Consider the following 12,807-nt stretch of genomic DNA (forward strand, 5'->3'; position numbering starts at 1 on the left):
TCCTTGAAGCTCCCCAGTAATTAGCCGTCATTCTCACTGCTTTTGTGAAAATGTGACTCTTAAATGTGTGTCTGTTGTTTTAGTTATGACTATTTGGGGCAACCAACAGCAAGCAGTGCCAGACACCTCAGGGGTGTTGCAATCCTTGAACATCCTCTAGGCTCAGAAGCTGCTCTCTTATGTGGAGTGTAAATAACAGCAGCAGTCAATAAGCTGGTAGAAAAACTCTCACACAAAGCTAGATAAATAAAATGACCAGGATGCAGTTGGGAGCGTTAACTTCAAAGTGGAGTATACAATCACAGAGAGTGAAGTAGCCCAGTGGGTGTTCTCCATGTCCTACACTGTATTAACCTCTTTAACCCTAGCACTCTAAATATCACTTTGGAACATATGGATAGATACAGTATACCGCACAAACAGATGCAGTCTCCAGTGCATAACCATGCATCAGGTATATTTAACCCGCACCACAATTTGGGAACCATATAGTTAAGAAAACGGAAGCTGCTAATGTTAGCAATGCCCAGATAACAAGTTTCCTACCTCCAGTAATAACCAAGAATCACTGCAAAGAGCATATTATAAGCAAACTAGATTATTTTGCAGAGTTATAGGTGAAGTTACAAAAAGTTTGGGACTGGAACATCCAGTGTGTGAAAGCCAGTCCCAGATGCAACTACAGAGTTTAGGTGATCATTAGTGCCCCTGTCCTCTCCATTGCACATGGAAAAGCTCACTCCAGTAGTAAAAACAACCTGACACAGCCTTACATTAGCTCAGGAGATGTGACGAGGGAGCCAACGCAAGGTTATACTTAAACACTTTGTTTATCTAATGTAAAGTCAAACTAACAATGGAGTGGGCAGATCAGCAATGAAAACAGTGTATAGATGTGTGGCATGTGTGCTGTGGAGGTGTTAAGGTGCAGGACCAAAATACAACAATGCAGGTTAAATGGCAGTTGTAGGGTGGAGGGATGAACACATGGACCGGGTTTAAGCCCACAACCCTCCCTTGCTACCTTGTTTAAGAACAAGGTTCCACCTTGACATCTGAAACACAAAACAAAGTCAAAAACAATATAATAAGATTGTATTAAAAGAAATATAATTTCCAATTTTAGCTTGTTTTTTTACAAGTGTCCCCTGTGCACTCGAATGGCTGTCATAATAAATATACTCCCATATGAACAGTGACCTAAAGCTCCAACAGCCGTCCAGTTTACCAGATCTAATCTCCCACCCGGCAGCCTTGGACCCAGTGGAGCAATCAAAATGCTGATGAATTGGGAAGTAAAAAGTCACATAAAAAAACTGCTTATGAGTGCATGCGTGAGACAGTCGCTCATGATCAGTACCTAAAAGTGTAAAAGAGAACCTACCTCAACATGCAGATCGTTTTTTGCTGAAACATAAGAAAGCAAAAAGCATAACAGTGAGGAGTATGGTCAGCAGGAAAAGAGATTCAACCGCTGACCCGAAGTACACATCAAAATGATGATCGCACAAATTACACTGGAGCTCATCACAAGTACCGAGCACACGGCCTGCAGCTAGACAAAGCCAACTCACAATGATCTGTCTACACAAACGTTCCAACTTCCACATACACAAAGCTGGAATTACCAAGTAAGTGCCAAACTAACGTGGCATACCCAAAAACAAAGGCTCGCTAGCCAATCCAATCATACACAAGAGGGAAAGGAGGAAACCAAGCTCCATCAACAAACTCATAAAAAACAAAACCAAGCGTGAGCTACATCATTTCCAATGGTCATTACAGCCAATTTAAGGCAATTGACAAAAACTTACAGGCAAACATGTCAAAACCAGCAAGGCATTCCAACAGGGAAACAAAGCCAAGGGGGCAGGTTGGATATTTAAAGTCCAAAAGATCAGGTAGAGTTTCAGAACCAGCAGATTACAAGGTACAGTAAACATACTATAGATGCTGGAACATAAATACATGAGGCACATGTCAACTTAGACAAAATGACACTGACTGAAGAGAATGGGCTAATGAGGAAATGAGAAACAGCTGGCGAGATGGGCGGGGAATGGGCAGAATGTGCAGGAATACACACAGATGATGTGAAAATTGTGACAGTTGTTACAAATAAAAAGCTAATTTACCATGAGGATAAGATTTGTGAGAGTCTGCATGCAGTAGCTGAACACAGCCGATTCTTAAACTGATGGATCACTGTGCAATAATGTATTTACACCCCTATTATAGAGACAATGATTTAAGAATTAGGACTGAGTTTAATCAATGTGTGCACTGGGAGCTTTAACTTTGAAAAAGCGCTTTTCTTATTGTCACTTACGGCAGTATAAAAAGACACATTGAGATATTGCAAGCACGCTGAGAGCTGTTCATGATATATTTATGAGGGAGTCTTTCCTTCAAACTCATATTCAGGTGAAGGTTTTACATTATTGAACAGATTATTAAACAGAACGGATTAAGAGCAGCAGCTATATCTCTCATCATTAAACAGGTAAAATAGTGCTGTCGCCAACTAGGTGATCTATAAATTGTGAGCAGTTGACCTGTCCTGGATATCATCCTTAAATAGCCTGACCTCACTACCACAATCACTCACATCCAACCGCTTTCCTCTTATTCCCGGGTGACCCCAGCACTGATTTATGAAAGCAGGAAGCATTATCTGGCTGTTCTAGATTTTCACATAGTGACTAGTGACAAACCTTTTCTCAGCAGACACCGGTCCTGACTGCCCAACACAAACAGATAAGAGGCACAAGTGAGGGTGTTTGTCTTATACCCAGTGAATACATGTCTCCCATGTAGGGTTAGCTGCTTTCTTTCTTTCATCAGATAAAGGGAAGAAATATATTCCAAGAGCAAATAGCCAACACTTGCAATTTCTGTCCCAAACATTCACAAAAGCATTGACAGGTTATACTACTTACAGAGATTGAATCTTCTGATTTGTAAGCATCGGTATTGCTAACTGTTATTATATGAATAACAATATGACTATATGTGCGTTGTTTGTTATAGTTTACTTGCTGCCATGTTGTTTGAGATTACGGCCAGGTTTATTATTATTTTGTGATAATGGAGCACTTATAATAATAATAGGAGGTAACATCTTTTAGATATGGGGCAGCAATATAGGCATGGCTGTACCCAGTAATTATAAATATCTAATTAAAAATAGTTTAACCATAATTACTTTCTCCAGGGAGGTTATGTTTTCAGTTCAGGTTATTTGTTTGTCAGCAGGATTATACAAATTTGGTGTAACCCATTAAATTTGGAGCAGATCTGATTCATGGGGAGGATTACACAGATTATGTTTCACTTTCGTTAACATTGCGATATACAGCATTGCCTTGGAGGAAGTGAGAAGTGCCTTTCTAGTTACCTGATCATTTTCCAACAAATACACAAATTGTTCTTGTTTAACTTTACCAATAAATATATTATTGGATAAATTATGTAAGTAGAAAATACTTAGAGCATTATTTCAGGGTTGTGATCTTATTGAGGCTGCTTTATACACAGCAACTGTTTTATAATTGCAATAATCAAATCTCACAAAACATTTTGAATGGTCTGTGAACTGGTATCAGGCAGAGAAAAACGAATAGGCCTGTTCCTTGTTGCTGTAGAGTGACAATCTCATCCAATCATGCAGCAGCAATGCAGTCATCAGTTTATTAGACCTTGTAATAAACCGCACTGTTAATCTTACAATAAGCCCCATTTAATCAACAATCTGGTTGTACTGAATCACAGCTATTCTCGAGCCCTGAAATTTGATTGTCAAATGCCTTCAAACACACACTCATGCATAGACACAGTTCCATATTGTACATGCACACCACAAACCCCATTTGCATGCAAACAAAACAGATACACACCATTCCCAACAGTACCTTCATCACCATTCTACAGTACACGATACATCCAATTAGTGTTGTTTTGCCCTCCATTCTCCATGCTCCCTTTGTGTTGTTGGCCATTGTTTGAAATGCTCTGATTAGAAACCTGTTTCAAAGAGCAATATTCACCCTAACTAAAACAAGTCTATTAATAATGGATACATAAATCTAAATGTGTGCAGATAATATGTGAGCTCATCATTCACACTTGATTTTTCTCATAGTGTCGTTTGTGTAAGAAAATAATAATCGCATGCAGTTCTAATGGTAGAAATAGGGTATTTAGTTTGCAAACCCTCTCCAGCGCTTGCAATATTAAATCTTTTCCTAATTCCCAGTATCAGCCTATGCAAAGGGGAAGCAAAACCTCAAGCTGATACCACTCGGTCAATACTGTCAAAGTGTTTGATTCTAACCTGAGATAGCCTTCATCCTAATTCGTTTTCTATCTGCCACAGCCCCTATTAGATGCCAGGTCAAAATCATTGATGGTGGCAAAGTCAATGACTATCTACTTTACTTCTCGTGAAATAGCTCCCTTTTGCTGCTGTATGAGCGAGGAGGCTACTCATCATAATTGTCAAGCTGCTTTCTACAGACTGGCTGTGTGGCGGTAGCTGCTATGACTTTTACTGTGCTGAAAATAAACCTGCACCTTCAGAGTAGCAATTTCAGTGTCATTATCTTGGCGTTGCAATTACATCCTTTGTATGTAAAGGTGTATTCAGTTTGACACCCTTCTGAGATAATTAAAATAATTTGAAAAGGGTGAAGGATTTATAAAAAAATATACGGTAGGTTGCTTTTCCTTTTTTATATGAAACATAAAAAAGGCACTTTTGCAGCCACGATTTGTTGTGCTCTTGGTGAACTAATATGTTCATCAAACAACCACAGTGTGCATGTGATGTTTAGAAGAAAAAAAGAAGAGGAGGAGGAAAATACCTGACAACAGTTTGTCAGGATGCTGAACCTACTGACTGAAAAGTAAGAGAGGGACCGCTCAGTCATGTATTTGACTGACGTGTGCAATAACCTGTTTCATAGCAAATGGCATTCAGAGTACAGATTTTAACTCTATCAAGGGATGTTTCACTTTGGAGATGCTGTCAGAAAGAAGTGAAAACAAGTGAAATATTGGAGACCATCCAGGAAGCCTCAAGATGAGTCACATTGATAGAAAGGAGGACAGACATAAAGGGCTAAATAAAAGGCGCTGGTGCATCATCCGCAAAGACAAAAGCCCTCGGGGTACAAATTCCACCTATGCATCAATGTTATTGATACAGTGAGACATAAAGGTTATTGCAGTGGTGATTTCAGCCATTACCTACTCAAATCAAGCCATAAGGGTAAAAAACGGTTGAGCATCCGCCGTCTGGAAGAAGAGCAGAGGGAGGAAGGTAACAATCCTCCATCGACTTCATTAGGTCGTAGGGAAGCTCCAACCTAACAACCGGTCTTGTCTCTTGTGAGGCCGCATATACTTCACACACACACACACACACACACACACACACACACACACACACACACACACACTCCTGGCTGCTTTTCCATTAAAAGCCAAGAAGACACACACAAAGGAATGGATGCAGACATCCATAGACAGCGTCGTTGCTCAACCTGACACACGTTGCCTGCTGAACAGAGGCGTGTAAGCCCCAGGTAAATCAAGTGCTACTGTAGGCCCCACTGTGCCTGTCTGCAACAACTGTATTGTTTATAAAAGAAAAAGGTGGGGTGAATAAAACTGGATATTTCCTCTCAGATCCATGTTCAAGCTGACAGCACAGTCATCTCAAGCAGTTCATAATTCATCATAACCAGAAGCTTTGCACTAGTGATGAGCAGATCAACAACAAAAGTATGGATGCTGCCATACCTGTGTCTTTCTGTTATCACATTAACCATTCTCCATGTTTGCCAGAGAGATACAGTCTTCTTAGGATCATTTTCAGCTAACTTGTGACCACACCACAGCATTATCATCGCCGAGATTAACTGTGACACGACTGAACTTCCAAGCTCTCAGTACTCACAATCGCTAGGTCAAAATGTTGTATGATTTGGTTGCTTTTCTTTTTTAGTCCTGTAATAAAGCTGTGAACAGCAGAAATATTTGCAGCGAAGTTGTCTGTTTTAATTGCATTAAACGGGAGAGGGGAAGGGGAGTATGACCCAAACTAATTTCAGTGATTAGTGAGTTATTCTTAGTGGCAGCCTGTAAAAAAAAGCCAAGTGTACTGGTAATTTATTTTAAATTGTATAGAAATATCCTCCCTTTCATGAAAGTACAAAATTCTAATCAGTATCTGCATCAGTATCACTACTTTGCAAAATAGCCTGTTGAAGCATACTACAAGCTACAAAAATATGACTTTTTGAAGAAGGGATTTGGAGAATAATGTTTATAGTATGAGATTACATGTCCACAGTTTAACCCAAGTTGTTTTAATGGCAGATTTTGAGCAGATGCTTCCACCAGTTTTATAACCATATCAATAGACGACAGTAGGATGAGATGCAACAAGTGAGCCACATGGCCAGATGGTCTGAGACCACATTGCGTTCTTGTGGTTGTCACTTTTGCCAGGTATTTGAAAGAGATGAGGTTGTTTCTGTGATCACTGAGAGGTGTGCAAGTGAGGAAAATCTCTCCTCAATTTCTATGTCAAAAAAAGCTTTAATTGCTGACTATTGAAAGGTTGGTAGAATATAAAAGAATGTAATCAATCACTGCTCCCGGTAAAATAGACCAACAGACGGGCAGGTTATTTTCTAAAGTGGTGGTTTTGCCGGGTCTGTTATGTAGGAGCTTGAATGCTCAAGTGATTGCTAGTGAATGAGACAAAAAACAAAACTAATTAGAGGGTTCCTAATACTGCCGTAGACCTCTTTATGGGAAAAAACAAGATACTGTACACTTTGCTTTAAAAAAAATAATAATTCTAGTAGCCTACAGAATAGTGTGTGCAATAATTTTTCTACATACTCTTGTACTTGGTCGTGTCTAGATGGCAACCATCCATTTGTAAAACTCTCACAAGATGGTGGCGATAAGGCATTGACCTCAAGGGGTTTAAGATAAGATTCGTCAGTTTTCTTAATCTAGGGTTACCATTTAGACACAATGTTTGTACTGTGCAGTATGATAATATTATGAGCACAGTATTATAATAACAGTAAAAATATATAAAAAACAGAGATGACTAATTACCCTGTTAAATATTAGTCACTTGTTCAACTGAAAACCCCGCTGCCGATTATTTCAAAGCTGTGGTGTCTGTAGGCTTTGCTATTTTCAGACTTTAGCAGATGCTAACAAAGTATGTGATTGATAATAATAATGTATCAAAGCTAAGACTAAAAGGTCACACAGACATGGGGATCTATGCTTGCTTTGTTCACCAAACAAAAGACTCCCAGACTCTTGAAGAAAATGTCAAGGAAGCTTGCCACCGAAAGGCTGTTTAGTACAACCCCAGGTTTCATTTGGCACTTGACACAAGAGGGTGAAAAAAAGATTGTTCAAAGTGACGCATGAGTCATGTCATGCCAAGCTTAACTGCGATATGCCACCTCACGTCACCTTTTCATTTTTGGCCTTTTAAAGGCAGAGCTTCAGATCCAAAAAAGAGCTTGTGAGTGAGCAGTGTAAATCATTTTTCGACCCACACTTTGAGGTTCTGTGTGTGTCAGGCACCATCTGCTGGTGTTGGAATGATCTGGAACTAGTGCTATTAATTTAAAGTCTGCAGGAAGACCACACGTTCCCGTTTCAGGGTATCCAACCGAGAACACTACACATCAAGATAATTGGCAAGAAATTTCATTTCTCCAGGGACATTCAGGTCTTTCTTTCAACTTGTGATATTAAGCCTCATTGATTTCCCTCTCTTCTAATATTCACCCTGTCAATCGCTGCACATCGTCTGTCATCCCATTGGTCCAGATTGTTCACTGGAACATTCAAAGAACACCCAACCCCGTGGGCCTGGAAGTATTCTTCAAGCCATTCAGCACGGATTTTTTTTATCAAGCTCTAAGGGAGCCACAACCAATTAGGACAGTTCCTGTCCAATGACAGTCGTTGTGTGTCTGTATGAGAAGCACGTGCGCATTTATCCAACCATACAGTATGTTGCCGAACAAGAGGGTGCCTTGTATCCTCTCACAATGCAGCCTAACTGAAGCTAAAGCACTTTCACACCTCTTTGGGGATATATTGTCTGTGTGTGTGTGTGTAGCTCCCCAGTGGATCAGTGAGAAAGACATTCATGGAAAGGTTCACTGCTCTTCCTGAGTTTTGACTGCCTGCTGCTCGTCGTACCTCAAAAGACCAAGACCAACGGGCTGTTTTTCAAATTAAAAATGTGTTATGCTGCATTTCCATTCAGCAGAGCGTTTGTAGCATTTGGTGTGTTATTTCGGTCAGCTTTCAACACCAAGGCAGTCACTTTAGCAACTTTGTGTTTTTGCATGCGCATATGTTCTAAATATAAAGATGAATTTCTGAGGTGATATTCAAATAACTGCGCTATAGCACAGAATACAGTGCTGTGTGCGTACGCCTCACCATGAAGGCACCACTGAAGACACTCAAAATGAAAAATAAAATATTTGTGACAGCAAATACAATCAGTTAAAACGGAATATGCTGTGAAACACAACAAACAAAGCCTTCTCATTGCAAAAAAATGAACTACCCCACATACACATTTATTACTCAGACATAATCCACCATACTATTTGTGCACACCATAAGGATCAATAGATATCACACCATTAATAGACAACTGACAATTCTGCCAACATAACTTTCTCAGCATATAACTGTAACCTGGAGCATAACCAGATGGATCTTATATTGTCTTTAGGACCTAATTGACTGATGCATCCTTTCTGTGATGGTGCTGGTCCCCGGAGTGTTGACTAATTTGACATGCTGGGGAACGGGTTTCAGGAGAGAGAGAATGCAGGCGAGTTGGATACATTCACGGGCATTCAATACAATTAAATGATTTACTGGTCAAAACACAATGGAGCTGTAGAGCCACATGTCTGCCACACAAACAGATACAGGAACATACAAGACATACAGGAGGAGTTGCACTGGGGATTTTGAGCTACATACTGTAAGCCTACAGCCTACAAAAGCAATATTACTGAGACATACAAAAATGCCACTATGTATTAGAGGAGTCTATGTTTACACTGTCTGTGATTTGGAGGCCATTTTGAGATTCCAGTTAGTGCTTTAGGTTCTGTTGAAAAGGTAAACTATTTATATTTCATCTTAGTTCACTGATGTTTCAAACAGAACCACACGTAAAGGTCACTGAAGCTTGTGTCCATTCGTTAGACTTTTTTGTATATTCTGGTCCAAACAACGTTACATTCCTGCTTTAATCATTCTCATCCAGTCACCCTAGCTGCAAGAGCAGTGTTTTCATGCTTCATGTTTAGAAGGTGTTTGTGGATTTCTTTGACTTAACTTTTCTGAAAGCATCACAAAAATTCATGTCACTGTATGCAAGACACCAATTTATAATTATTAACTTGCATTAAGGCATGTAGAACGTCACTATAAAACCTTTGCTTTACTCTACAGAAAAGAAAATTAAAGATTAAGAAAAACAGATATAGCAACGTGTTTTTCATCTTCTTTTTTTTGGCAATTTGTTATACTGAAAGTAATGCATCAATTTTAAACGTTTTTGTACTTAATTCTTGTGGTTTCACCTCAGTCCATCACATACAGAATTTCTCTGGAGAACGGCTTTCTTCTGGAGAGTGTCTGTCTAATAAATCAGGTTGTGATTTCACTGATTGGATTCAATTTGGGTGTTAGAACCCTGGAAACAAACATCATTTGTTTGGAATTGTAATTTAATTTAATAGGCACAGGCTGTCACTGTGTTGTTTTGAATACATGTAATCTCTCTTGGGAGCAGTGTGCTGAATTTAAATGCCACTATTCATTGACCAGCTGCATCAATTGATTTGGCTTTAAACCCCTTAAAGAAGGAATATAACACATCCTGAACATTAATATAGCAGCAAACAACTATTTGCTATGCAAGGATATAGTGGAGTAATGTCTACCTGAGCATAGAATGAAGTCGCTCTCCTTCTGTGTGTGTTGTTGTCAGAGCTTCTCCTTGATTTGTTGTCATAGCTGCGTGTGCTTTTAGTGCATTTCAGTGCATGTGAGCGTGCCCCACTGTTTGGCTCACGACTGTCGCTCTGCACTGCTCTCATGCGGCGGTCACAGCTGATAATGCCGTGCCGACCGGCAGCGTAGTCGCTGAAGCATAGCACCCACCCTCCGGTTCCCCCTCACACTGTTAGCACCGTCAGCTACGAGCCTCTGGCTCAGGAGTCGCCTTGTTGAGAGCCGTTAAGAGGCAATCGAATTGCCCCCATGTTATGCACCTTTTAACTATTGTGCTAATATTGTGCCTGGTGCTAATAATCCACTTGACTGCATCAGGCAGCTCTGACGACGTTGTTTTCTTTACAACTAGATGTGACAGATCAGAGACAGGAAGATGTAGTATCCGGATGAGCATGTGTGGAGACTGTCCTTGGATGTACAGCAAATGGAGAAAACATCCGGTCTCAGCAAATATATTGTAATCAAACTAAAGAGGTTTTCACTTGGGATTAGTTGTTTACTTTCCTCTATGAGGAGAGCATTCAAATTGTTAATTCTGCTCAAGTAGAGTTGACATGACCAACTTTTTTTTGTCAAATAGAACCTGTCAGTGTCCTTTTTAGTGACAGCAGCAATTTGGCAGCTGGCTGTTATGACCAGGGTCAAAGGTCCATACCCACTGACTTACAGCAGCTGCTGACCACGTGTTGAAGCCGTTTTTTTATACATTTTATTTTTTACAGGAGTAACCAGTTATTGATATGGGTTTGGTCATAATTAACAATTGCCTGTCACATTCTTCCCCTGTTTTCTACAGCCGTCACTGACTCATTAAAAAGTGACAGGTTGGATATCAATATCAGCATAATTTTAGCCATTCTCTGTCACGTGTTATTTGGAATTTGGCGAAAAAGCACATACTGTAAATGTGCACTAAAGTTTAGAAAGGACAAATACATATAGTATATCTCACCAGAAAATAAAACAGTGCAGCATCAGGCTATAGTCTATATACATGCAAATCATAAAGACGCCACTAAACTCGGCCGGTAAATTGGACATGCTGTTAACCCACACAGGTTTATCAAGAGCGCTGTCGTTCTTTTCACCTCATTTATATCACCTGCAGTTTTTAATAACTTGTTAAAGGGTTGATAGGATACAGCACAGGTTGTGCAGCCAACACAGCAGTCAGTCACCTGCCCGGCAAGAAGCGCTATGTCGAGGACGCGCTGCCTCTGGAGAACCCAGCTAATTAGAAACTGGAAGGTACAAACAGATCTGAAATCTGCGCTCCGTGGGTTGGAAAGGACATCTTGACACAGGCACACTGCCACATCTCAAGAATTAAAATAGATTACAGCTCACTTAGAGCACTTTTCCCGTGCTGGATTACGGCACAGAGCAAATGTTTGCTTTCTGTCGTTTTACACCAAAGGCCAACCCGGATCAATACTATAAACAACCGACCTGCTTTACAAATAAATCATCCCTAATGCAGATGCGTGTATGTGTGTAAGACATAGAGTGTTTACGCGCTTACACGTTCACACTCATTGACAGAAACGGACTCAAAGTGTTCATTTGGAAATGGACAAATAACACACGACTGGGTGAAGCGGAATAGTCTGGCTACAGCAAATTCACCTTGAAAGTTTTATATCAGGAATCACAGCCAATACATCACTGTGTATCACCCTGCTGGACTGGACAACTGAACCATACTGGCTGGAAATTATTTTACATTCATGGCATTGAGCAATATTTAGACTGATCGAAGCTATGGATTATTATCTTTTTACTATCTATTTTTGTTGGTCAAGTTTGCTCCATCACACACACTCACAAAAAATAATGCCTTACCTTCACGCCATAAGTTTGAGTGAATCTTTGTTTTTACAGGTACCGGCTGTTAAATCCAAGAGCATCCACAATAGTTCCTACGGTGTAATTCGCTTTGCACATTGTTTACTCTTTATAATTTAACCGAGTCGGTGCAGCGGCTCGGGGGCGAGGCATCAGGACAGAATGTTTGCGAGCAGGAAAATACACAGAAGTAAAAAAAATAGATAAAAATCTGATTTCAATCACTAAATGTTTTCCGGCTGTTCAGCGGAAACCTCAAATGATTTTCTTCCGTTTCAGTCTTTTGAGAAGGGTGGTAGAGGTTGAAACTGTAGGCTACGGTGTCCGTATGGTTTCCAGGAGCTTTACGCACGGAGTTACCTTCGGTACTGACGGAGGAAGGAGACGCGGCGACTATAAAGAACTGAGGAAAATCTAGGCGGGGTTACATCTGTTTAAACCCTAGCAGAGACGTATATTTCCTTTACTGTCAACATGCACAGGGGAGACTTTATAGTATCACCTTCTGGTTGCCTCACGTTTTCCGTGTACTGCACTCTCCACTTTGCGCCACGATCTGCACTTTTTGCTATAGTACGTTAAAAAAAAGGCACGGATGTGGTTGTAAATGATTGCATCCTGTGATGGCGAAGTGGACGAGATTTGAAAGATAAATAGTTGGCTAATAATTGAACGCACATTCATGTAAGAGCTGCAGAGTGCATTCGTGCAAGACATGGAACATGGTAATAGAGTGGGAAGTAAAAAAATAAATAAAACAGTTGGACTGTGGTGAACACTGCCTTTGGACCCATTGTTTTATTGCATATTGTTTTAGGAACTAGCACATAGGCTGTTTTTGTCAATGTGATAGCCTCAGACTCA

The 12,807-nt window shown here is 40.2% G+C and overlaps 1 protein-coding gene across 3 annotated transcripts in view; it reads right to left on the bottom strand.

Annotated features, from left to right (window-relative positions):
- drd2a (dopamine receptor D2a) overlaps positions 1-12,463 on the bottom strand; it is a 40,754-nt gene extending 28,291 nt beyond the window's left edge. Inside the window, exons 1-2 of one of the 3 annotated variants that reach the window (XM_031860773.1) lie at positions 11,941-12,463; positions 1,385-1,407 (exon numbers count right to left, since the gene is read on the bottom strand). The gene's annotated coding sequence lies outside the window, so the exon portion shown is untranslated. Of the gene's footprint in view, positions 1-1,384; positions 1,408-10,025; positions 10,045-11,940 lie in introns of those variants that run through there. The other 2 variants (XM_031860772.1, XM_031860774.1) reach the window with 2 other exon arrangements.
- Positions 12,464-12,807: the final 344 nt, after the last annotated feature.

Source organism: Anarrhichthys ocellatus, unplaced genomic scaffold (genome assembly GCF_004355925.1).
Source record: "Anarrhichthys ocellatus isolate YVR2014 unplaced genomic scaffold, GSC_Weel_1.0 scaffold24, whole genome shotgun sequence".
NCBI classification, from domain to species: Eukaryota; Metazoa; Chordata; class Actinopteri; order Perciformes; family Anarhichadidae; genus Anarrhichthys; species Anarrhichthys ocellatus.